The sequence below is a fragment of the Sus scrofa genome, chromosome 14, assembly GCF_054392235.1.
Source record: "Sus scrofa isolate SSC_HxYL_T2T_F1_AM1 chromosome 14, Sscrofa_HxYL_maternal_Yorkshire_Landrace_v2.0, whole genome shotgun sequence".
Classification (NCBI taxonomy): Eukaryota; Metazoa; Chordata; class Mammalia; order Artiodactyla; family Suidae; genus Sus; species Sus scrofa.
Window position 1 is genome coordinate 89,606,386 of NC_139396.1, and position 19,006 is coordinate 89,625,391.

The 19,006-nt window shown below is 38.0% G+C and overlaps 1 long non-coding RNA gene across 7 annotated transcripts in view; it reads left to right on the forward strand.

The window, feature by feature from the left end:
* The window catches only part of LOC102165048 (uncharacterized), a 1,242,341-nt gene that overhangs the window by 901,930 nt on the left and 321,405 nt on the right, over window positions 1-19,006 (forward strand). The window contains exon 4 of one of the 7 annotated variants that reach the window (XR_014827981.1): window positions 15,682-15,795. The exons of the other annotated variants lie outside the window; for them this stretch is intronic. This is a non-coding gene — a long non-coding RNA (uncharacterized LOC102165048). The remainder of the gene's footprint in view (window positions 1-15,681; window positions 15,796-19,006) is intronic. 7 annotated transcript variants of the gene reach the window in all.

The following is a 19,006-nucleotide window of genomic DNA, read 5'->3' on the forward strand; positions in this document are numbered from 1 at the left end:
GCAATGCTAGATCCTTGACCCACTCAACAAGGCCAGGGATTGAACCCGCATGCTCATGGATACTAGTTGGATTAATTTCTGCTGTGCCACAAAGGGAACTCCCCCATTTTGCTCTTCTTATATTATCTTCCATCATGTTCTATCCCCAAAGACTGGCTATATAGTTTCCCATGCTGTAAAGTAGGATCTTACTGCTTATCCATTCTAAATGTAATAGTTTGTATCTACTAACCTCAAACTTGGAATCCATTTCACTCCTTCCTCCTTCCTCTTTGGCAACCACAAGTCTATTCTCTATGTCCCTGAGTCTGTTTCTATTCTATAATAGGTTCATTTGTGCCCTATTTTAGATTCCATATCTAAATGATATCATACGGTATTTGTCTCTTTGTGATTTACTTCATTTAGTATGAGATCTCTAATTCCATCCATGTTGCTGCAAACAGCATTTTTCATTCTTTTTTATGGCTGTGTTTATATGCATCACATTTTCTGAATCCATTCACCTGTCTATGGACATTTAGTTTGTTTCTATGTCTTGCTATTGTAAATAGTGCTTCTACAAACACATGGGTGCATGTATCTTTGTGAATTGTAATTTTGTCTGCATATATGCCCAGAAGTAGGACTGCTGGATCATATGGTATCTCTATATTTAGTTTTCTGAGGAACCTCCATACTATTCTCCACAGCGGTTATACCAATTTACATTCCCACAAACAGTGTAGGAGGGTTCCCTTTTCTCTGCAACCCCTCCAATATTTGTTATTTGTAGACTTGTTAATGATACCCATACTGACCAGTGTGAGGAGACACCTTCTTGTAGTTTTGATTTGCATTTCTTTAATAATTAGTGATGTTGAGCATTTTTTCATGTGCTTGTTGGCTATCCATATGTCTCCTTTGGAGAAATGTCTATTTTAGGTCTTCTGCCCATTTTTCAATTGGGTTGGTTTTGTTGTTATTGTTGTTGAGTTGTATGAGTTGTCTGTATATTTTGGAGATTAAGCCCTTGTTGGTTGCATGTTGCAACTATTTTCTCCCATTCCGTAGGTTGTCATTTGGTTTTTATAATGGATTCCTTGGCTGTGCAAAGGCTTGTAAGTTTGATTAAGTCCATTTGTTATTTTTATTTCTACTGCCTTGGGAGAATGACCTAAGAAAACATTTGTACTGTTGATGTCGGAGAATGTTTTGCCTATGTTTTCTTCTAGGAGTTTTATGGTGTCTTACATTTAGGTCTTTAAGCTATTTTGAGTTTATTTTTGTGCATGATGTGAGAGTGTGTTCTAGCTTCAGTGATTTCCATGCAGCTGTCATTAATAGTTGTAGTTTCTGAAAGGTAAAATGGGTACAACATATTTTCACTTCATGCTTCCAGCTTCTGCTATGGTCCAGTCTAGTGTATGAGACACATGTGCAGTGAGCAGAGCCCTCACTCTAACAGGTGTGAAATCTGAATGATGATTTAATAAATAGATTAAAAAATTTCATAAGCATTTTAATATTTTGTTATATCTGAAAGATGACCAGTGATAATTCATCTCTTTTCTGACCCTTTACAGATAGTCCTGTTTCAGGATAAAGACAGAGTACCCTCTGATAAAGTAAGGTGTGCTCTGCCACTTAGCAACCAGACACTGGTACCTCCTTCCAGCCAAGGTGTGGGGGTAGAAGCATCCCATGATGCTGTTGGTAATGATCAGTCAGTGGTTGGCAATGATCAGTCAGTGGTTGGACAATGAAGTCTGCAAAATACACAAAGCTGCCAGGCCTTGAGAAGGAGGGTTCAATGGCAAATATGAGAAGTAATAGCTTAGATGTATGAGAAATCACTGAGGAAAACTGAGTCTAAGGCAGTCTTGCTATAGAGCACATGAAATCTCTTCAAAGGTTAGTAGTACTCTTAAGAGGACTGTTGAAAAGTTGATTCAACAAATATAGCTGCTTGAGGTACATTTACATATCACTAGATCACTAGGAAAGGCATGACTTTTTAAAATAAAAAATTATTTAAGTTTCTCCATTTTCTGTTTCAATTTTCTTGTACATATAAAAAAAATAATAGTTGTCAAGTTGTTGGTTCCATTAGCAGAAAAAAAAAAGCTTTGCACACAAATGATACTAGCTTTATAGCAGAATTATCAGGTGCTTCAACTAGAAAATCAATGAACTTAATTCCATAATGGTTTTCTTTTTTTTTCCATCCAATCCACAGAATCAAAGTAAACCTTCAGGAAGTTTTTTCTCTTGAAAGTGAAACATCTGACATTTTTGCAAATATTACTTTGAACTTAGCTAAAAAGTGTATTTGAGGGGAAAAAAGTATTTTTGCAGGGTTAATGAATTTTTGATAGAGTTAAGGATTTCAAACCATGGAATTCTAGGTAGCAATGGGTATTTCTGATTAGGAGGAAGTGGAAAACCAAAGAAAGAGATGTCTAAGCTATCTTTTGGCTTTACATCTCAAGAGTCTTAAATTTATAAAATCTTCAGAAAGAAATCACTTAAAAAAAAGAGAGAATAGGACCTAAGCCCTCAAATGGCACAAAGATAGCAAAGGAAAGATAAAGGACGGGCCCTTTCAACTTAGAATTTCCTCTCTTATAGAAAGGTGACTTTCAAAAACAAACCAAAAAAGTCTTGTCTTGAACCAGGAATATCTGGATGAATTCTACTGTTCCAAAAAGGAAACAACTAAATTAATAGGTTTTATCTGATTAGTCAAACCCAGATAAATAAAACCTCTCTTAAGTAAGGCTTTCCTATTTGTATTGTTTTGACGCTATAATATCTACTCAGTAAAACTCTATATCTTTTGCCAAGGATCACTCAGATCTCAAGAAATCAATTGTCTGTGAATCCTTCATAAATCACCTTACCTCCAAAACAGAAATGAGGCTGTGAAACTGAAAACACTGAAAAGAAAATTATGGAAGTAAATGTTTGTTAAAAACCTTTTACACTTAGTTGAGCCACACAAACCTTAGGCAGTGCTACTGATCCAACAGGAAGGCTAAATACACATTCTTCTCAAGTGCACATGGAACATACTCTAAGATTGACCATATCCTGGGCTACAAATCAAACATCAGTAACTTTAAGAAAATTGAAATCATATCAAGCATCTTTTCTGACCACAATGCTATACGACTGGAAATCAACAACAGAAAAAAACTGCAAAAAACATAAACACATGGAGACTCAACAACATGCTACTAAACAACCAATGGATCACTGAAGAAATCAAAGAGGAAATTAAAAAATACCTAGCAGCAAATGACAACAAAGATACCACACTCCAAAACCTATGGGATGCAGCAAAAACCATTCTAAGAGGAAAGTTTATAGCAATTCAAGCCCACCTCAGGAAACAAGAAAAAGCCCAAATAAACAAGCTAACTTTACATCTAAAGCAGCTTGAGAGAGAAGAACAGACAAGACCTAAAGTTAGTAGAAGGAAAGAAATCATAAAGATCAGAGCAGAAATCAATGAAATGGAAATGAAGAAAACCATAGAAAAGATCAATGAAATGAAAAGCTGGTTCTTTGAAAAGATCAACAAAATGGATAAACCCCTAGCCAGACTTATCAAGCAAAAAAGAGAGAGGACTCAAATCAATAAAATTAGAAATGAAAAAGGAGAAGTAACAACAGACATCACAGAAATATGTAGGACCCTAACAGACTACTATATGCAACTATATGCCAATAAAATGGAAAACCTAGAAGAAGTGGACAAATTCTTAGAAAGGTATAATCTTCCAAGACTAAAGCAAGATGAAATAGAAAGGATGAACAGACCAATCACAAGTACTGAAATTGAAACTGGGATTAAAAAAAACTTGCAACAAACAAAAGTCCAGGACCAGATGGCTTCACAGGTGAATTCTACCAAACATTTAGAGAAGAGCTAACACCTCTCCTTCTGAAACTATTCCAAAAAATTGCAGAGGAAGGGACACTCCCAAACTCATTCTATCAGGCCACCATCACCCTGATACCAAAACCAAAGATACCACAAAAAAAAAAAAAAGAAAATTACAGGCCAATTTCACTGATGAACACCAATGCAAAAATACTCAACAAAATACTAGCAAACCGCATCCAACAATACATTAAAAGGATTGTACATCATGATCAAGTGGGATTTATCCCAGGGAGGCAAGGGCTCTTCAATATCCACAAATCCATCAGTGTGATACACCACATTAACAAACTGAAGAATAAAAACCGTATGATCCTCTCAATAGACGCGGAAAAAGCCTTTGACAAAATCCAACATCCATTTCTGATAAAAACCCTTCAGAAAGTGGGCATAGCGGGAACCTACCTCAACATAATAAAGGCCATATATGACAAACCCACAGCGAACATCATTCTCAAAGGTGAAAAGCTGAAAGAATTCTCACTAAGATCAGGAACAAGACAAAGATGTCTGCTCTCGCCACTACTCTTCAACATAGTTTTGGAAGTCCTAGCCACAGCAATCAGAGAAGTAAAAGAGATAAAAGGAATAAAAATTGGAAAGGAAGAAGTAAAACGATCCCTATTTGCAGATGACATGATATTCTACCTAGAGAATCCTAAAGACTCTACCAGAAAACTGTTAGAGCTCATCCATGAATTTGGCAAAGCTGCAGGATAAAAAATCAATACACAGAAATTGATAGCGTTTCTATATACTAACAATGAAGAAGCAGAAAAGGAAATTAGGGAAGCAATCCCATTTACCATTGCATCCAAAAGAATAAAATACCTAGGAGTAAACCTACCTAAAGAGACAAAAGTCCTGTACTCTGAAAACTACAAGCCACTGATGAAAGAAATCAAAGGTGACACAAATAGATGGAAAGACATACCATGTTCGTGGATTGGAAGAGTTAATATTATCAAAATGACTATACTACCCAAGGCAATCTACAGATTCAATACAATCTCTATCAAATTACCAAGGATATTTTTCACAAAACTCAAACAAATATTTTAAAGTTTCTTTGGAAGCACAAAAGACCCAGAATAGCCAAAGACATCCTGAAAAAGGAAAATGGAGCTGGAGGAATCAGGATCCCGGACTTCAGACTATACTACAAAGCAACAGTCCTCAAAACTGCATGGTACTAGCACAAAGACAGAAATATAGATCAGTGGAACAGGCCAGAAAGCCCAGAATTAAACCCATGCACTTAAAGCCAACTAATCTATGACAAAGGAAGCAAGACTATACAATGGAGAAAGGACAGCTTGTTCAATAAGTGGTGCTGGGAAAACTGGACAGCCACATGGAAAAGAATGAAATTAGAACACTCCCTAACACTATACACAAAAATAAACTCCAAATGGATAAAGACCTAGATATAAGACCAGACACTTTCAAACTCTCAGAGGAAAACATAGGCCAAACACTCTGACATAAACGACAGCAACATATTCTCAGATCCACCTATCAGAGTATTGACAATAAAAAAAAAAAATAAACAAATGGGACCTACTCAAACTTCAAAGTTTCTGCACAGCAAAGGAAACCCTAAACAACACAAAAAGTCAACCCACAGAATGGGAGAAAATCTTTGCAAGTGTATCGACTGACAAGGGATTAATCTCCAAAATTTATAAACCCCTCCTACTGCTCCATACTAAAAAAACAAACAACCCCATCCAAAAATGGGCAGAAGATCTAAGCAGACAATTCTCCAAAGAAGACATACGGATGGCCGAGAAACACATGAAAAGATGTTCAGCATCACTCATTACTAGAGAAATGCAAATCAAAACCACGATGAGGTACCACCTTACACCAGCCAGAATGGCCATGATCCAAAAGTCTACAAACAATAAATACTGGAGAGGGTGTGGAGAAAAAGGAACCCTAGTACACTGTTGGTGGGATTGCAAATTGGTGCAACCACTATGGAAAGCAGTATGGAGATTCCTCAGAAAACTAAACATAGAACTACCATTTGATCCAGCAATCCCACTCCTGGGCATCTATCCGGAGAAAACCACAACTCGCAAAGACACATGTACTCCGATGTTCATTGCAGCACTATTTACAATAGCCAAGACATGGAAACAACCTAAATGTCCATCGACAGAGAAGTGGATCCAGAAGAAGTGGTACATATACACAATGGAATATTACTCAGCCATAAAAAGGAACGAAATACCAGCATTTTTAGCAACATGGATGGACCTAGAAACTATCATGCTAAGTGAAGTCAGCGATACAATGAGACACCAACATCAAATGCTTTCACTGACATGTGGAATCTGAAAAAAGGACAGACGGAACTTCTTTGCAGAACAGATGCTGACTCACGGTCATTGAAAAACTGATGGTCTCTGGAGGAGACAGTTTGGGGGGTGGGCGGATGTGCTTGGGCTGTAGGATGGAAATCCTGTGAAATCAGATTGTTATGATCATTATACAACTACAGATGTGATAAATTCATTTGAGTAATAAAAAAATGACAAAAAACAGCAAAAAAAAAAAAGGCTAGCGTTATCAAAAGGAAAATGAAAACCATAAAATCTATAAGTTGACTAGGAATTCTAGAATCAATACACATGGAGGAATGCTGGCAATATGCAAGGGCTGTGGCAGTACCACTCAGATGCCTACTTCTCAGAGCTGAGAAATGAAAGACTCACAATACAAAGTGATTATCACTAAGGGATTATCCTAAGAGCTTCTCAGAAGCAACACTCTGTCTCAATGAGTTTTTTATTCTCCTGGGAGCCTAGTGCAGTATTAGGCACAGAATGTTGCTTAACGATCCCTTTAAAGTCAAAGGGAACTTGTTATGGAATTAGGCTACTTATTACGTCTTTTTTTTTTTTTTTTTTTTTTTTTTTTTAGGGGCACACCTTGGACATATGGAAGTTCTCAGGCTAGGGGCTGAATCTTTCCTGCAGCTTCTGGCCTACAGTACAGCCACAGGAATATCAGATCTGAGCTGTATCTGTGACCTATGCCACAGCTTGATGCAATGCCGGATCCTTAACCCACTGAGGGAGGCTAGGGTCGAACCCGCATCCTCATGGATACTAGTTGGGTTCTTAACCTGCTGAGGCAAAACGGGAACTCTCTGACTTATGTAATTTAATTAAGTTGAAATTAGAACCTGTACAGAATCAAGTAACTTTATTTTTTTCTTAGTGAATATTATTACATTTATAGGTGTACAACAATTATCACAACCAAATTTTATAGCATTTCCATCCCAAACCCTCAGTGCATCCCCCATTACCCAACCTGTTTCATTTGGAAACCATAGGTTTTCAAAGTCTGTGAGTCAGTATCTGTTTTGCAAAAAAGTTCGTTGTGTCCTTTTTTTAGATTACACATGTAAGTGAAAGCATTTGATGTTGGTGTGTCATTGTCTGACTGACATCACTTAACATGATAATTTCTAATTCCATCCATGTTGCTGCAAATGCCATTATTTCTTGCCTTTTAATGGCGGAGTAATATTCCATTGTGTATATGCACCACGTCTTCTTTAGCCACTCCTCTGTTGATGGACATTTAGGTTGCTTCCATGTCATGGGTATTGAAAATAATACTGCAGTGAAGTACATGTGTCTTTTGGAGTCATGGTTTTCTCTGGATAGATGCCCAGAAGTGGGATTGCTAGATCAAATGCTAGTTCTATTTCTGGTTTTCTGAGGAATCTCCGTACTGTTTTCCACAGTGGTTGCACCAATTTACATTCCCACCAACAGTGTAATAAGGTTCCTTTTTCTCCACACCCTCTCCAGCACTTACTGTTTTCAGACTTTTTGTGATGGCCATTCTGGCCAGTGTGAGGGAGTACCTCAAGGTGGTTTTGATTTGCATTTCTCTAGTAATGAGTGATGTTGCACATCTTCTCATGTGTTTTTTGGCCATCTGTATGTCTTCTTTGGAGAATTATCTGTTTGGATCATCTGCCCATTTTTGGATGGGGTTGTTTGTTTTTTCGGTATGGAGCAGTAGGAGGTGTTTATAAATTTTGGAGATGAAGCCCTTGTCAGTCGATTCACTTGCAAAGATTTTCTCCCATTCTGTGGGTTGTCTTTTTGTTTTGTTTAGGGTTTCCTTTGCTGTGCATAAACTTTTAAGTTGAATTAAGTCCCATTTGTTTATTTTTGTTTTTACTGTCATTATTCTAAGAGGTGGATCTGAGACGATGTTGCCATCATTTATGTTGGGGAGTGTTTGGCTTATGTTTTCCTCTAAGAGTTTTATAGAATCTGGTATTATATGGAGGTCTTTAATCCATTTGGAGTTGATTTTTGTGTATGGTGTTAGGAAGTGTTCTAATTTCCTTCTTTTCCATGTGGCTGTCCAGTTTTCCCAGCACCACTTATTGAATGGGGTGTTTTTTCTCCATTGTGTATTCTTGCCTCCTCTGTCATAGATTAGTTGACCGTAGGTGTGTGGGTTTAATTCTGGGTTTTCTATCCTGTTCCACTGATCTAGATTTCTGTCTCTGTACTAGTACCACATGGTTTTGATGACTGTTGCTTTGTAGTATAGTCTGAAGTCCGGGATCCTGATTTCTCCAGCTCCATTTTCCTTTTTCAGGATGTCTTTGGCTATTCTGTGTCTTTTGTACTTCCAAAGAAATTTTAAAATATTTTGAGTTCTGTGAAAAATGTCCTTGGTAATTTGATAGGGATTGCATTGAATCTGTAGATTGCCTTGGGTAGTATAGTCATTTTGATAATACTGACTCTTCCAATCCAAGGGCATGGTATGTCTTTCCATCTATTTGTGTCATCTTTGATTTCTTTCATCAGTGGCTTGTAGTTTTCAGAGTACAGGACTTTTGTCTCTTTAGGTAGGTTTACTCCTAGGTATTTTATTCTTTTGGATGCAATGGTAAATGGGATTGCTTCTCTAATTTCCTTTTCTGCTTCTTCATTGTTAGCATATAGAAATGCTATCGATTTCTGTGTATTAATTTTGTATCCTGATTTTTAATCAAGTTGAAATTCGAACCTATACCAAGTCAAGTAACTTTAATAAAATCCCATCAGAGCCTGTATTCCTGGCCTCCAATCCTTTGTGAAAAAGAAGCAGGAGTAAATTTGGAGTAGACTGGCACACCATTCAGTTTGGAGACACATTCATAAAGCTCCTGAATTTTAGACATTTGACAGTATTGTGAACTAAAGTCTGGCACTTGCCATCAGCCTCAACATGGATTAAATTATGAGCCATTGCAGCTGCCGACCTGCAACACCCCCTAAGCAGAGCTCAGGGTGAACATCAGGAGTGAGGGACTCTGTTCTGGGAAAACTGGAAGAACACGTCTTCAGACAGTCAGATATTTTTAGGAGAAGATTTCATGTGCCCAATTCTTGTATCTCCTCATATCCCCCAAAACGCTAAAATCCATCATGGCGATGTCTACTCCTTGTGATGGTAGTAACCTTCAGGAGATCAGCGACAAACTTTTGTAAAATGTGTGTGTGCTGTGTGCACTTCCCCCTCACCTTTATGGAATCCTGATTCCCCCCCCTTCTCCTCCTTGGGTGTTATTTCAGCCTGGTCAGTAGTTAAGGATAAAACAAAGAATGCCATGGTCATCTAGATGCAGTCACCTCCAAGGGTGAGAGCCAGTGAGCCCTGCAGACTGTGAAAACTCAGGCTACTGGCCCTGAGAGTGGAGGTGCATATCAAAGGAATGATTTCAGTGAGCCCAGGCCTCTTTTGTTCCTGCTGTCTGCCTTTTGTTGCCAACCCCCCTGTATATCCTAGCTCCTCCCTCACTGCCTGGGAGTGGTTTCTCAGGGCTGCCTGAGAGGCAGTCTCCCAGGCTTAAGTCCTAATTTCACCCCAAATGAAACTTAACTCTCACATTTCAGGTTGTGGGTGTTTTTTAAGTCCACAGTAGTATTCTCTATGTGTACAGGGAGGCTTCTGACAGCTTCATATATACAAGAGATTCTTCCAGGGAGAAATGATTTATTGTAATGGTTTTTATGTTGTTAGAGCTAGAGCTGAGACTATGTTTTTGATCTACTCTGTAGTGTCATCCTGTGAAGAGCATTCTTTCTTCCAAAGTCAAAAATCTTACTGTCAGCCTGACCTGCCCTTCCCCATATTTATTTTTGCTTTTGTGTATTCTATGAGAAGGCGAGAAAAGAGCCCACTTTATTGTCCCTTAAACCTCTGCAGTTGCTAAGGTATAATTTCTTATTCTAGGGTGGTCAAGAAGGGGTCAAATCTTTGTAATACCTCTTTCCTTGGGAGCATAACCTCTTTCATGGTATTATTTGCAATTTTAGTGGGGTGGGGAGCATATCTTTTCTTAATTTATGGAGTCTGCATGGCCATTTTAGAGGCGATGTAACAGGTGATTATTAACTCAGAGATATTATTTGCCTGTTCTCAGGAGGTCACTTTTGCAATACAGTAACATCAAAATGGCTTAAAGGGAAGTTAAGGGAAATGCTGAATATGTAACAGATGGGATACAGAAACATAAGTGAGCTTCATCTGAAGTACAGTGATTAATAACCTCTGTTTAGTTTTCTGCCTCTTCCAGACCAGATGATGCCCCACAGGAACAGAGGTGATGGTGGTGGTGTTGATGGTGGGGTCAACAGAGGGAGGGACCTAGAAGAGTATATGAGCCTGATTTTTCAATGTGTTTAGTTTCTTATAGCTTGTTTTGCTAACTCAGTGCCTCCTCAAGTTGACTGATATACTGTTGCATAAAACTTCAAAGATGTCTCTTTTTTTGCAGCACAGTGTCCTAAAGGAGGTTTAACTCAATTGCCTTTCCCTGAAAAAGATCCTGAACCAAATGATTGTTTGATGGTGCTGGAAAGAAGTATTTGTTCATTGAAGTTTCAATTTTATCCTTAAAACCTAGATATTTTGGTGTGAGGAATGGGTTAACTTCCTTTCGTTCTCCCTGGCTGAGTTATATAGCGTCATTAGGTGCTCATTAGACTAACATGAAGGCAGATAGCGCCAGTTATGGAACCCATGACTCATTTTTAAATTTTATCAGTTCTCTTTAGCTTACTACCTAAATTACAGTTTTTCTTGTGACAAGTAGCTTGAAAGTCTGAAACATTAGATATCAAGATTTATGACTTAAAAATGTTGAGGCTCTTTTCTTGGGATAATTGTTGAAGCCAACAACCAACCTCTTGACTTTGATATTCCTTATCAATTGCTTTGGGATATCCTTTATGCCAGTTGACTTACTGAATCCTTTCAACATTATTGCTAGGTAGACATTACTTCCATTTTATAGATGAGGAGGTTGAGGCTCAGAGAGCCAGTAAACAATGGAGGCAAGATATGGAATCCTGTTCTTGATACTGACTGCCTTCCTATGGTGAATATGAGTGAATCGAAGCTGTGAAGCCCCATGAATCCAAGAAGAGGACAAGATTTTGACAGGCAAAATTGATTATGGGCATGGGGTGCCCATACCAGATTACCTGTGCTTAGAGGAGGAATGAAATGGCCATTTATTTTCACCTTAGCTATTCAAGTTATTCTGAAATAGTGGAGGTCACAGCTATCTTTAGGGGATATTAGAGATCTAATAAGTACAAGCTTGTGGAGTTCCCACTGTGGAGCAGTGGGTTAAAGATTAGTGTTGTCTCTGAGTTGGTGTGGGTTTGATCACCAGTGAGGGTTTGAACCCTGGCCTGTTGCAGTGGGTTAAGGATCTAGCATTGCCACAGCTGTAGTGTAGGTCACAGTTGCAGCTCAGATTTGATCCCTGGCCTGTGAACTTCATATGCCATGGATGTCACCAAAAAAAAAAAAAAAACAAACAAAAAAAAAAACGAAATACAACCCCCCCCCCAAAAAAAACAAACAAAAAAACCCCAAAACAAAAAACAAAAAACAAAAATGTGAGCTTGTGATTGGACTCCATGCATTGTCTGTCTAAAAATCTCTTTCTTCTTATGACATTTTATATGAATTCTACATCTCTTCCTCCCCAAGCTGGGGAAGGCCTCTGTGGCTGTGTATACTTTCTTGAGAGGACCTTGATCCACAAATATTGGATGTTACTTGATAATTTCTCTATTTATTTATTTGTTTATTTGTCTTTTTAGGGCCGCACACACGGCATATGGATGTTCCCAAGCTAGGGGTCTAATTGGAGCTGTAGCTGCCAGCCTACGCCAGAGCCACAGCAACGCAGCATCCGAGCCGCGTCTGCAACCTACACCACAGCTCATGGCAACACTGGATTCTTAACCCACTGAGCGAGGCCAGAGATCGAACCCTCAACCTCATGGTTCCCAGTCGAATTCCTTTCCGCTGGGCCACAACGGGAACTCCCGATAATTTCTAATTTAAACAAACATCTTTTACCCTTATAATAAATGGAAGTAAGAAAAATAAAAAACTTTTAATAAAAACTTTATAAAACTAAAAACAAAGGAAATAAGATATTTAATATATTGAAAAAGAGAGCTACAGTATATCATGAGGTAAAAAATTTTTTGGCTTGTTTGGAAGTTAGGTGGATGATTCAGACATTATTCCAACACTTGAAAGGTAGAGAATGTTCCAGACTTTTCCCTGTAAATTCCTTAGGTAGATGATTCAGACATTATTTCACTGTAAATTCCTTTTCAACCATCTTAGTCCCTCTTGGTCTTTCTGATTTGGGAATTTAGAGCTATTGCATATCATTTGCCGAATATAGATGTGGCAGATGTGATTATAATATACTCTGTGAATTAGTTCCAATTGTTTTGTTTAAAAAGCCAGTTGTGAGTCTGGAAACTGACTTGCAAGGAAAAAAAAATGTTGGTGATAAATTATAGCATACTGCCTTTTGGGAAAAGGTGTCTGGTGGTAAGCCACAGGGGATAGGATTAGTTAATATTTTCATTAATAACCTGGAAAAGGAGAAAAATAGCATGTAAATCAATAGGGCAGATGCACCTGGGTTGCCTGATGCCAGTGGAAAAGGGACTGGAAATGTACCTTATGCAGCTTTTAAATCAGGGTGAATGGGAAACACATCTAAGAATTATGTTCAAATGAAGTGGGTGGAGGTGCTGGAGGAAATGGTTGGAAATGATTATGACATAAGAGGTATTATGAAATGTCTTTTTTATTTTAAAAATTATGCCTGTAGTATCTGGGGATATGCTATCTATACCTCACAATGATACAAATTTTCTCTCTCCCAGAGTAACTAATTTCATCAGTGATATCCCCATTTCCTCAATCACCCTCACTTAAATCCTGGAAGCTATCTTTAACTCATTACTTTCCTTTATCTATATTCAAATAATAATTATCATTTATTTAACATTTACTACATAAAAGCCATTATGCTAAGCAACTTACATGTATTTTCTGATTTAATATTCAGGAAAACCATATGAAGTAACTAATGTTGCTCCCATTTTGCAGATGAAGAAACAACAGGTTTTGAGGGATTAAATATGCTGGCCAAATTCTGATAATTAATATAATCCAGTTTTCTCTATATCTAATGTACTCTCCCCAAGCACGGTAGATTCTTCCTTGCTGTGGTCACTGTCAGTCCTTTCTTCTTCTTCATTTGCTCATTACCCACTGTGTTGACTGCACTCCTTTCGTAATTGGTATTCCTATAATCATTCTATCTCAGCAGTATGTATTAACTATTTAGCAAGGGCTACTTCAACCACAGAACCTCTATAACTCCCTTGCTTAAAAATATTTACCGACTCCTTCGTGTTTGCACACTACAACTAATTATTCTTCCATAACTTTTCAAGAGTGTTTTCCCATTTATTTACTCTCTAACTTGTTCTAGATAAGATTGTCTTTTTCATAAACAATACAAGATAAACCAACTAGTGAACATATAGATAAAAATGATTATAGAGAGAGTGACTGTATGGAAACAGTACAACAGTACATGAAGACAGACATAAACAAGTTCCTGCATATTTGCTGCCAAAATGCAGATGGCTTCCAGATATTTACATTAAGAATTGATACTCAGGTTACAGCATCATTTATCAGGATCGTCATAAAAAGAGAGGACAGACTCTGATACAGTCTATTATGCTTATTTCTAGAGTAAGAGATGGGTAGATTTCCACCCATATGCCACCTTTCAGCACTTCCAGGTTCTGTTCATAAATATATTTGGTGAGGAGTTTTCTATTTAGGTTGGTATATCTGTCTCTAAAATAAAGCCTAAAGAAAACCTATCTGTTTTCTGTTGCTTCTGGTGGGGTTGCGCTGGACTTCCTGCAAGTATTGGTATTTTTTTATCCCCCTACAAATGGGTGAAATCACGTTAATATCAGAAAGTTAATCAAAGAAACATCCCATCTTACAGTGTACCTCAAGACAGGAAATTAAATTCAGGTTGAAAAGAAGAATTTATGATCCTTTGAATTAATGGACTCAGTATGTCACTTGAAACTGTACTTTGTCAAACATTTCCCCCTATCGTTGGAAAGATAAAACTTGCAAAGTGGTAAATGTGGGGAGATACATGTTTTGAAATTCAGATATTTTATGGGGAAATGATATTAAAACATCTAAAATGTCCACACATCAGTCTTTCTTGTCTTAGGATTCCAATAGAGAATGTTTCAGGAAGTGAATTTTTGTTATTGTAGGGCATACTCTAGGTATAAGGAAATGTATCTTGGTGTGTGCTGAATGCTACTGCAGAAAGTTGCTTCTTCGGCAAGCCAAAATCATCTTGGCCAAGGCAGAATATCCCTAACCAAGTTCTGGAAATAGGGCTGTCAGTTGATTTTCTGAGTTGGGACTTTTTACTAAAGAGGCAGCCTATCAAGCATTTTCAAGGACTATAGAGGATGGTGTCAAGCAATTTGTGAGTGTGGCTAGAGGACCTGGTTTCTCAGGAAAGGGCTGGGGATGCAAAAGCATGAGGCTGGTTAGAAATTATAAATCAGTCAGGTTTGTCCATCAGTGAGGTAGGGCCCATTGATGGGAAAATTCTCTTTTAGTGGCAGGAATTCTGATAGAAAAAAAGTGCATGAAAGCAAGAATATTGCCATTATTATTGAGATACGGATACTGAGTCAAACCATTTCTTACATCCTGTTCTTCCTTAGGGAACCAGAGAAAGGACCCCTGAAGTCCAATGGCAGCCATGTCCCTATGCCTCAACAGTTACCCTAGAGGAAGATACTAAACCCATGATCTGGGAGGAATTGGGTCTCACTTTTCTCATAGATTTTGATATTCTGGGGGACTTGTTTTCCTAATACAGGTCCTAGCAAATTAACAACAGTCTCTTTCTACAAAATACCCCTATTTGTGAAAAAGCCAGCTAAGACCAACTTCTCCCTAATTAGCATAGTGAGAAAGTGAAAGCCTGGGAGGTGCTCTGAGAGGCTATCTGGTGCCTTGCTAAGGTAAGACGGGGGCAACATGGAAAGAACTCATTTGAGGCTAGCCTCCAACAGTCCTCCTGGTGGGTCTTGTCCTGAGCACATTGGTTGGTTAGGAGGCTCCACAGTTCGGAGATCTGGCTTCACTAAAGCAGTTCAGGGTATCTCATGATGAATCCTTCCTAGGGAGCCTCTTGCTTGCCATTATCTATGCACTCATGGCATGCTCTTGACATGTTTTGCTCTACATCTGATAAAGCTTTTTCCCTATCCCAGTTTCTTGATCCATTCACCCTTTGTGCCTATCATTTTCTCTCTGTATCTCTATTTTAGCTCTCTGTACATCTCCCTCCCTCTCCTCTTGCCAAACACCAGCAACAATAACTACAGAGCCTCATATATAAGCAAGATAGATCAAGGGACAAGAATCTACATAGTCCCATAAAGGTAGGTGAACCGCCAGGGTGGAAATTCGAGGCCTAGGAAGTGTCATCTTAAAGGTTTTTCTGTTTCTTCAGAAGAGATTTTCTGAGACTCACTATAGATAGGACCAAGAGGGTGAGGGTGGCAGGGGAAAGCAGGTTGGGAGGGGTATTTGGAATTGAAGAAAAAGTATAAAGTCTCTGGTCTTCCCTGCGTATGATGACAATAGCCCTTTGGCCTTAATTATCGGTTACTGTGAAAAATAAAATGTAGAAGGTTAGAAGAGGAAGAAGGAACTTTTATCATTTTATGAGGAAGCATAGATATTTAGAAGACATGATTTTAAAAATGGAGAGTAAGATCAGAGAAGAAAGAAAATGAAGATGGGGAAATAGAAGTTAAAAAATATAAAAAGAATGAAACTCCAAAGAAAGAGTAAAGGTTAACTATTAAAAAAAAAAGATGAAGTGGATGAGAATTAAAATAAATGGGAAAAGGATGTAGGCCAATGAAATAAAAGGTTAAAATCCTGAAAATGAAAGGGATAAAAGATTAAGATATAGGGGGTAGGAGGAGAAGTTAAAAGTAGAAGAGATTAAAAAATTAAGCACAGGAAATAACATTCTGAAAGTAAAGTATAAGAATGAAAAGGATTTCGGGGAAATAATTAAAAAGAAAATAAACATCGAAAGGAAGTATATTAGACAGCAAGATGAGCTGAAAAGTGTGTATTTGTGTAGGCAGCCAAGGGTGGGCTGAGAGGCTAGCTTCCTGCAGTGGACAAGGAGCTCTGGCCTGGGATAGGAGCAGTGTGGCTATCTAGTCCTCTGCTATTTATCAGAGCCTCTCGGGCTTTTGCCTATAGTGCCAGATCTAGACCAAGGCACTCAGACACTCAGGGATACTCAAAATAAGCCAGTGTTTCTGGTGGAGAACTTTTCAGGTGGGCCAGCTAAACTCATCTGAAATACTTCCTGGTCTTTTTTTCTTTTACATTTCTATAAAAAAGATTAAAAATATTAAAAACCCATCAGAATCTCTTTCTCTTAAGATGCATTTCCCATCTCTGTCAGCTTGTATTGAAACGCCCACAAGCTGTGAAATTTGGTGCTCGTTTGCATATTTTGATATTCTCTGCTCATTTTATTTATGTTTTTTAAAATTCTAAGAGGTAAAAGATGAAGAGAAATTTTAGATAGCTGTCTTAGTTTCAGTGTTAAATGTATGCTGTTATAAGATTTTATGCTACCTTGGCTAAGAGAATATTGCAATTGTCAGTACATTTACCTGTCCACTTCTTTCTTGCCTTTTGAAGAAGTGTTCTTTCTTACTGGAGGAGAATTCTATTTTGTCAAATAGCCTTCTCCCATGGCAGGTAGAATGTGTTTACATTCAAAAGATCTGCTCATATTGAACTAAAATATCTTAGTCTTAGTTCCAAATTTCCAGGAGTGGGAATCTGATTAACCTATCTTGACCCAATTCTGGCTCATGATAGAGGGTGATAAGCACTATTGAATTGGGCAGTGAAAGAGCTTGAAGAGGATATAGGGATTATAGAAGAGATGTTCTGTGCAGCTGCAAGATTCGATGGAAATGGATTGAAGAGAAAGAATTTTTATATTTTTTATAATGCTATGGACTGCATATTTGGATCCCCTTTGTGTTTTATGAGAAATATAATTGGATTTGGGATTGAAATTATTTTTAATTGCCAGATTATGTTTCTTCGGATAGGCAACTATTCTGGAAGTGAAACACCTAGGTCTTCATTTTATTAAGGTTGCAATAAGGATGCCAAACATGTAAAACAAGTTTAGTGAAGTAGAACTTACAATATAGTTAGTAATGCAGTAGAGTGGAAGGAATGAAGGAATGTAGGAAAGGAAAGGGTAGAGTCTGAATGAAGCCTTAATTTCCTTCTTCCATCTTTCTTTAGTTCTATTTGGGTAAATACTTTGTATAATATAATATATAAGTGCCATAGGGGATGAAAGAGATGAATAAGAAATTCCCTAAGTAAGTCAGAAAGAGAAGGACAAATACCGTATGATATCCCTTATATGTGGAATCAAATATGGTTCAAACGAACCTATCTACAGAACAGAAACAGACTCACACACATAGAGAACAGACTTGTGGTTGCCAAGGGAGAGAGGGGAGGGAGTGGGATGGCCTGGGAGTTTGGGGTTAGTAGATACAAACTATTCCATTTAGAATGGATAAGCAGTAAGATCCTACTGTATAACACAGGGAACTGTATCCTGTCTTTTGGGATAGACCATGATGGAAGATAATATAAGAAAGGGTGTGTGTGTGTGTGTGTGTGTGTGTGTGTGTGTGTGTGTGTGTGTGTATGACTGGGTCACTTTGCCATATAGCAGAAATTGGCACAACATTGTAAATCAACTATACTTTTTGTTTGTTTGTTTTTTGTCTTTTTGCCTTTTCTAGCGCCTCACCCACAGCATGTGGAGGTTCCCAGGCTAGGGGTCTAATAGGAGCTGTAGCCACCAGCCTACGCCAGAGCCAGAGCAGTGCAGATCTGAGCTGCGTCTGCAACCTATACCACAGCTCACGGCAACACTGGATCCTTAACCCACTGAGCAAGGCCAGGGATTGAACCCGCAACCTCGTGGTTACTAGTCAGATTCGTTAACCACTGTGCCATAGTGGGAACTCTGTAAATCAACTATACTTTAATAAAAAATTTAAAAAAGAAATTCCCTATTAGTTGTATACAATTAATGAGAGCAATAATGTGTTACTAACAATGAAAAGAAAAGGTTTGAGGAGATTAATGTCATAAAGATTTGTTCAGAGTTATATGGCTTTTTCAGAAAGGAGATATGACATTGATCTGAGTAGGTAAGGTTTCAAAAGGAGGTCGACTTTCTTCGGAGTGTTACAGACTCAGCAGGATTATGATTGTTGGGCTTGGGAATGGCATGAGCAATAAGGCAGAAGGAAGAGATAAAAAGTTACAGAAGCAGAAAAGCTTGAATGCACTGACTATTTGGGAAAGAATAGCAAATGGCTTTATTTGGAAGGGAGTATTAGATTCAAGAAAGCAAATGGTCAGATTTTCCAGAGTCATTTGGTTCAGATTATGAATGGTCTTAAATATTAGGATAAGGAATTTGTGCTCTCTGCATTGGAAGTCTTTGAAGACTTATGATCTGGGGAGTAATATACTTGAAGTTATGCTTTGATATAGTGTTAGATTAAAGGAAAG